An 8,782-nucleotide genomic window follows, 5' to 3' on the forward strand; every position below is an offset into this window, starting at 1 on the left:
CAAGACAAACACTGAGCCATATCCCCAGACCCAAGACTTCTTTTCTTTTCTTTTTTTTATTTTTATTTACTTATTTTTTTTTGAATTTTCGAGACAGGGTTTCTCCGTAGCTTTTGGTTCCTGTCCTGGAACTAGCTCTTCTAGAGGCTGTCCTCGAACTCACAGAGATCCGCCTGCCTCTGCCTCCTGAGTGCTGGGATTAAAGGCGACTGTACACACTCCTAACTGCTGCACTATCTTGTTAGCGCAATAAGTGGCTTCTTATTACCAAGTTAGTCTTGTTACTTGTTATTAATCCTCTCATCTTTTCAATTTCTTCCTAGTTCAGCTGTATAGTTCTAGTAATTGCTCTGTTTCTTCAGTTACCTTTATCACATTTGGTCTCTTACACAGCTTTCTTAACTCGTTTGTAGGTGCCGAGGGCATGAATAGCTCTCCCAGTCAGCATGTCTGTGGGTAGACAGGGCTGGAAGATCTTCTTTAACCATCGCCCCCTGCATTGTTCTCACACTGCAGCTTTCATTTGAGAATGTCACTCTTGTACTGTTTTCAGGACCTTAGGTTTGGGCAGGTGGCTCCGGCACCAGCCAATGAGCACTCTTTGTTATTGTTTGTTTTGATTCTTCAGAGACTGTGATTGTGGAGAAATGAATGTGTGGTCAGGTTGGACCTTTAAAGAAGTGCAGATCACCATGTTTTCATGGAAGCAACCAAGTGATTGGTTCGGTTTTGTCAGTAAATTTGTGTTTCCTTGGAACCAGTTTTAGTTGGGTTTTCTGTCGTTTGCAGCATTAAAAAAATGCTGAGTGTTGGGAAGGCAATGTTGACAAATCAAGGTTGAAGTATGCTGAAACCATACTTGGGGAGGTGGCTGCTGGCAAGGTGGGAGTTGTTTTTGTAATGTGTCAAAAACACCTTTTCCGGCACCCATGGAAAAAGCGAGGCATAGTGGTACAAGCTTGTAATCGGAACCAAAGATAAAGGAACCTCAGTGAGTGGGCAGCCACTCTTGGTGAGCACCAGGCCAATGAGGGACCCTACCACAAAAGACGCTCTTTCTAAAGGTGATGCCTGAGGCTCTTCATCTGGTTCCACACTCAAGAAACACATCCCATATGTGCAAATGCGCTTGGACACACACGTGCATCTATCGACACATGGACACGAATACACACACATTAATGGAATTTTTTTAAAAATGAGTTTTAAGCTACGTAGGTGATATCAAGCACGTTTAAAGGGAATCACATGGCTTGTTGCCTTCTGGAAATCAGAAGATCCGTCTCTGTAATGATTGTTCTGTCTCTTTAAGGGACAAGTCATGCCAACTCCCTCCCCCATCCACTGAGGCAGGCTGATCTTCAGCTTCCGGCCTGAGCTTGCTCTCTTTTCCATCTTCCTCTTGGAGAGGCAGCTTCTGCCTCTCTCCCCCTTCTCCCCTTCCCCCTTCTGTCTCTCTCTTCTCTTTCCCTCTCTCTTCTCTTTCCCTCTCTCTCTGCTCTTTTCCCCTTCTCCCTTCCCCCTCCATAACCCCCTGAATAAATATCCAACCTCACTCTGTATGGCATGCCTTTCCATGTCTCTGTCTCTTGCCCGCTCACCACATGTCTCCCTGCCTAGGACCAGCCACCACTTGGGGACAGGTGGGGACAGTGCTTAGAGGCACTCAGAATGGTCCAGCATTTTAAATTTTTTCCATTACATTTGGTTCTGTGACTCAGATAGGCTCTTCTGCCCCAAACCTCTCTCCCAGGGTTGGGATACTGAACCAGGTATTTTTTTCCTCAACCACGTGTTCCATATGCCTGAGCGAGGTTTCTACAATGTGATTTCTACTCATAACACTGGCTTCGATTGGTGAGTTTCCCCCATTCTGCTATGGTTGCTACGCTCAGCTTAAATTGTGTTTGGAATGGCCTGAGGCCAATCCACCCGTGACTGAGGGCCCAGAGTCCCTTAGATCCTTCTTTCTCTCTTTTTTCTCCCTCACTGTGAAAGGCCACTCGGAGTGGCCTCTGGCCTCTTCTGAGTCACCCCAACCGGATCCAGCCAGGCCATAGCACCCCACTCAGGGTCAGGGGACACCCGGTCCATGGGTCCTGTGGTGTTCGTGCCGATTTGCACCCCGCCTATAGAGACATCCCCGTTATAGGCCTTGTGGTGTTGCCGTTTTCACACACTTCACAATTTCAGCTGTGGGTAGCAAGCCATCCATGTCCGTCCCCCTTGAGGTGGAAGGCTTTTAGAGGCCCCCAAACCCTAGGCCTTAATGCCCTACTTCTTCAGCTCCTACCTTCACTCCGCCGGTGTCCCGCCAGCTCCACTTTTATGGGAGCTTTCTGACGACTCTCAGCGCACAGGCAAATGGGCCCTGCCATGGTTACTGCTGCCAACAAGATTGGTCAGATCCACGAGGTGGCTTTTTTTCAATTCCAGCCCTTTGCTCCCCACCACAGCTTGTGGCATTGGCGGCTTGTGGCAGATCAAGCCTCTAGGTCTCTCTTATTATTAAGCTCAAAATCCCTGCAGCTCAAAAATTGTGGCATTTCCATCTCTATTGAGCTTAAAACCCCTACAGCTCAAACATTGTGGCTTTTTTCATGCAGCATGTGACTGCTGCCATTTTGACTGAAGTCATGTGACCTCACCACCATCTTAACTGAAGTCAGGTGACTTCACTGCCATCTTAACTGAGTGGCTTTTCCATACAACATGTGGCTGCTGCCATTTTGACTGGGTTCAAGTGACTTCACTGCCATCTTGGCTGAGAGCCAGGTCAAGTGACCAAGTTCTTCCATCTTTACTAAAGCATGCCCTAGTTTACTTATGTTTTTTTCACTAAATTCCTCTTGTTGACTCTGTTGCATGTGTTTTGGGCAGTGGCATGCCTTTGGTAGGGCCCACTAAGAGCATCCACTTTGCCCAATTCCTGTTCACTCTTTCTATGTGTGATCATACATGTAACTTAAATGTACCTATGCTTAATGTTATAATTGTTCATTGCATGTCATTTCAAACTACAAAAACAATAAATCTCATGTTTTAAACTGGTATGTACTTTTAAGTCTTTTACAAAAATGCTTTATATTTAATCCAACCCTCATTTAAAATATATTAAGCTGTTCTCTACTATTGTCAGTTCTGCCATTAACCTTATATTGCAAGCAATTTTTTCTTCTTTCTGTTATTTTATGAGTGTAAATCTTACCTGTTAAGAGCCAGTACAGTCAAGTTCAGACCCAGTTCTTCAGGCAGAGTCTATACTGTAGTTTTACCTGATAAACAGCCCTCAACTGCTCAGAGATCCAGGAAATATGGCATTTAAATATTTAATTATTAAAAACTTTTCATAACAAAAAGAGGCAGGTTGGCTCCTAGCAGCAGCACTCTTATTTCCTCCAAAGAAGAAAGAAGACAAATGGGCACACAACAACGTCCATCTGCAATTCCCTTCACCTGCCAAGCACTGACCATTGGGAAAACTGCCTTTCATCTAAACTAAAGATCTCCAGATGTGGACAGAATGGCTAGAATCGACAGCCTAGCTGCTCAGGTCAAGGTAAGCCTGTCTTCCTACAGATTTGTTAGCCCACAGGATCTTCTGGAGCCTGTCAGGCCCTGTGCTAAATAGCATAAGGCAAATATGACCTTCAGCTACCATGGAGGACCCTGAGGAGGGGCTCTAGGTGCCAACCAAGTAAATTCTATGTCATTTTTTTTTTTTTTTTTTTGGTTTTTCGAGACAGGGTTTCTCTGTGGCTTTGGAGCCTGTCCTGGAACTAGCTCTGTAGACCAAGCTGGTCTCGAACTCACAGAGATCCGCCTGCCTCTGCCTCCCGAGTGCTGGGACTAAAGGCGTGCGCCACCATCGCCCTGCCCTATGTCATTTTTTAATCAGTAATTCAAGTAAAAATTTTATTCTTCTCAAAGATCTCTGATGCAGTTTGACAGCTGAGAGGTTTTGTCAGTTTAAAAGGACAACCTCACCAAACAAACTTCAGTAAAATACAAATACAAGACCTGCAAGTTATAAAGGTGTGAGAACAAATACAAGTTGTCAAATTTCTCTCTCATACTGCCTTCCATAGTCTTAAAAATACTTTTCATTGTGCAAAAATATCTGTCACAGTCATTCTGACATAAATATGCTACTGTTTATACAATGTATATGTCTAAAACTTCTGTTTTCACAAACCCAAAGAATTCTTGTGAGTTCCAAGGAGCCGAATTGAAGGATCCATCTTAAACAGGTGTAAGAGACATCAGACATTTCCATGCCACAAACACCGGACAGGAGCAAAGAGACCAGCTAAGCCAGGATGTGGCCAGCACCCAACCTTCTCAGGTTCCCCCAAAGGTGATACCCACAAATAAGCAGAAAGAAGTCTTAAGAATCTGCTGCCCCAATTCCTTTAACCTGTGGTGCCTAACCTTCCGCCTTTTTATTATAAAAAAGATGGGAATGTAATGATTGTTCAGTCTCTTTAAGAGACAAGCCACGCCCACTGTTTCCCCCATCTGCTTAAGTAGGCTAATCTTCATCTTCCAGCCTGAGCTCTCCCTTTTCTGTCTTTTTCTTGGAGAGGCAGCTTCTGCCTCTCTCCCCACTTCTCCCCTTCTTCTGCTTCTGTCTCTCTCTTCTCTCTCCCTTCTCTCTCTCTGCTCTTCTCCCCTTCTCCCTTCCCCCTCCATAACCCTCTGAATAAATATCCAACCTCACTCTGCATGGCATGCCTACCAATGTATCTGTCTCTTTTGCCTGCCTGTCGTCACGTGGAGACCTGGAGATCTGCTGCATGGTCTCGTGCGCCATCCCTACTTGGGTCTGGCTGCTCTCCGCAGCAAGGTGCTGGGGACTCGCAACCTGCTTGAGACTGTCTGCTTTCCGCAGCAAGCTGCAAAGGAACTTGCAGCAAATTCATTTCAGTCTCAAGGTTGCTTAGTTTACAATTTTATCCTTAATATCAACCTCCATAGCTGTGAGATTCATTGTCCATGCAATCTCCTGATCTGATTTAAACACAAATAACTCGTTGATCTAAGTACATAGCGCAGGAGCCCCACCTTTAGTGGTTGGTCATTGTGTGAACTCTGCAGTCATGCACACTAGGCTCTGACCAGGATGAGCTTGCCAGGCAGCCCTGTTGGGACTATACCACACTCCCCTGTCTCCTGACCTGGGTAAAATCTGTAACTTCCACCCTATGAATTCTGTCAAGTGGCCCTTAGTCATTTATTATTGTGTAATTCAAACTGGAAATGACTGTTGTATTTTCATTTGAAACTTGGAGGCTAGAGGCTATCTTTCAGAAGTCTGAGGTTTTCCGCCACTTTTCCTAGTAATTAAGGAATAAGCAGAGACTCAGCCTTCATCTGCAGCAGAACCCCCCTCCTTCACATGCTCATAGCCAGCACGTCCCAGCTGGCTGGGAACAGCTATGGCCCAACCTTCCTTGTTTTTCAGCTGTTTGAGACAGGGCTTTGCTACACAGCTCAGCATGGCTGTGAGTTCACAAGCTACCTTGTCCAGTTTAGGACACAATTTAGAATATGAGAAACTATAAAAGGCTTCAGTATCCAAAACCCATTCAAAGACTGTTTTCCAAACTGCAGACTCCCAGAGTGTTTGGTTACAGAATCATTATTTATGGGTGGGTCTTTTATGATCGCCTTTGCAAATGAAGACAGCGTGAAGTATGAATTTCAAAGGATCAACTTTTTGAGACCGGTTTGGCAGAAATTAAGCTGGGCTTGAAATTGCTAGGTGACAGAGAATGACCTTGAACTTTTGACCCTCCCCGTCTCTGCCTTCTAAACACTGGGATTAGTAGGTTTTTGTTTGTTTTTCTGACTCAGGTTTTCTCTTTGTAACCCTGTCTGTTTTGGAGCTAGCTCTGTAGACCAGGCTGGCCTCAAACTCACAGCGATCTTCCAGGCTCTGCTCCCACGTACTGGGATTAAAGGCGTACGCCACCCACCATGCCCGGCTCGGATTAGTTTTACAGCTGTTGGCCACCATTTGTGGCTCATGAAATGGTGAGGATCACGTAGGAAAGCACCCTACTCTGTCTTCTTCCCTCATGGAGACAGGATCTCATACAGTACTCCATGATGGTTTAGAATGCACGATGTAGCCCAAGGCTGTCTTGAACTCATGGTAATCTTTCTGCTTCAGCTTCCTCAGTCCTGAGATTAGCGGCGTGAACCACCATGACCAGTTTATTTTCATCCAGTGGAATCCTTGTGTCTGTAGCAAAAAATGAGATGACTGTACAGGAGATAACAGTTTTCAGAACCTTGTGCTAAAGCTGAAAGCTGTGGGCTGACCAATTTGGTATCTCTAGCCATGCAGCAATCAGGCAGAGATACGCAGCAATCAGGCAGAGGTGGGCAACAATCAGGTAGCTGTGTTGCGATATCAAATACAGAACAAGCTGTGAAGTATTAAAAAAGAAAAAAAAATCAGCCTGAAGCACACCAAACCTCTAGAACTAAACTTCCCTTGCAGGCACTCTAACAGAAACAGGAAATGGAGTCTATGACACCACAAGGAAGCAGGCAAGCCCAGAATGCTGCCATTGCACAGAGAACTGGCTCCTAGAACCAGCAAGGGACTGGGAAATGCAGGGCAGATTGTCACCAATGAAGAGAGAGGTCGCTGCAATACCCAGCTGCATGTGGACTCTTTGTCTGAGCCTGGATCAAAACAAATCAATTAAATAATATTTTAAAGACAGGAGAATTTGGTTATGGTCTAAGATGAGGAATAGAAAATCATTGGCAGTTTTCTTTGTTTTGAGTGGCAGTGGTATCCTGGCTACACAGAAGGATTTCCTCTTTTTGGAAGTAGATCTACATTGCAGTCTGAGATGGTGGTGAAACCCATCTATGATCTTTTAAAAATTACTTTAGCAAATAAAAGACAAAAGGTACAAGGAATAAAAAGTGTTTTGATACTCCATTTTGTCACAACAAGGAAAGTCAGCTCAGTGGTTCACAGTGACTTCTGTGTGACTCTGACAGTCCAAGTCGAATCCCTGGAGCCTACAGTGGAGGAGAGAACCAACTCCTGGAAGTGTCCTCTGACCTCTGCACACAGACGAGCTCCTTAGGCCCCCTCCTCCACCTCGGTCTGACACTCCCTCCCCTTCTCTTCTGTTTCTGTTCCCCTGTATCTCTCATCTCTCTCTTCCCTGCTATCTCTTCATTCTCTCTCTCTCTCTCTCTCTCTCTCTCTCTCTCTCTCTCTCTCTCTCTCTCTCTCTCTCTCTCTCCCTCCCTCCCTCCCCACCCCTCTTACACTTAATGAGAAGGGACAAGAATATTTTCATATTCCTGTAACTTTTTACCCATTTGAACATGTAGCTGGCCTGGATGCTCTTTGTCCTTCAGTTGTTTACATATTTGAAAGATGCTGAGGCCTTCAAGAGATGAAGCCAACGGGAAATTGAATGGGTCTCAGGGAGGACACCATTCTTAGAGGGACGGAAAGTAGTTGTTACAGATGGGAGTTAGTTCCTGAGAGATGGCTGTGGCCCAGCGAGCAAGCCAGCCTCCTCACCTGACTTGCCACTTCACCACGTGATCTCTCCCTCTGGCACGCCTGCCTGTCTCTGCGAGGTCATCCCAGAGCTGAGCCAATATTCATGCTGTGACTTTGAGCCTCCAAAACTGTCCTAGAGAAAACTCTTTTCTTACATTACTTCATCTGAGTATCATTACAATAGAAAATGGACTAGGGCCTGGGAGATGGCTTAGGGGGTAAAGGTACCACCAAGCCGAAAGGTCCGAGTTTGATACCTGGGACCCACGGGGAGGAAGGAGAGAACTGGCTCCAACAGGTTGTTCTGGAACCTTCATGTTAGCACTCTGTATCAAAAGAATAAGTGAATCAAAATGAAAACAACAACCAAAAGAAAATGAATTAAATATTACTTGTTTTTTTTTAAAAATAAATAACTCAATAAAGTATTGACTGTTTTAGGCAATACTCATATGTGTAGGCAAATATGCCCTCAAGACTGTAATTCTGATTAGTTGTTTAACAGATTATTTCAGTTTCTGTTCTGTGGAAACTATAACGTATCTCCTCAGTTATTGTATTTCTGGTTGTTTCCCCCTCTCGTGTTGTTTATTGCTAAATGTAGTCATTTATGAATCTGATCTTGTGTTTTAACATAACAAAAAACCCACTAAGAGGTTAAAAAATTAACATGAAAAAAATCAGAAATGAGTCTTTTATTCAGAAATAGAAAAAGGGGTAGGTGGATAGGTGGACTATTGCAGACTTTTTCATGGCTGCCTTTAATAAATTATATATATATATAATAATATATATAATTGGTGTTTTACAGAACTGCTCACAGAAATGGGCATGAGGGATCGTATGTACAATGCTAGTTCTTAGGCAGAAGAGTTATGGAGGATGAGAAGTTTGAGGCCAACCTGTCCTGGGCTACACAGAGAGTTGTAGGTCAGCCTAGATTACGTCAGACCTCATGTCAAACAAAACAAAGCCAAGAAAGAAAAAGCAAGGCAGTAAAAGTTTTTCTTGGTTCTCCGGACTGCCGCCTAATGGACAACACAGAACTACAAGCTGGCGCTTTGGGACTCTTGCCCCAAGACGTTTGCAGAGTCAATATGGCCCTCAGCCTCAGGTTTAACCCTCTCTCCATTATACAGGAATACTTCCCACAAGTTGCTAGTAGTGGTCCAGGTAAAGACATTAAATTCATGCAGCATAGTTTATAGTGCAAGTCTAGGACTCAGGGGGCCGACCTTA

The sequence above is a fragment of the Chionomys nivalis genome, chromosome 7 (genome assembly GCF_950005125.1).
Source record: "Chionomys nivalis chromosome 7, mChiNiv1.1, whole genome shotgun sequence".
Lineage (NCBI taxonomy): Eukaryota > Metazoa > Chordata > Mammalia > Rodentia > Cricetidae > Chionomys > Chionomys nivalis.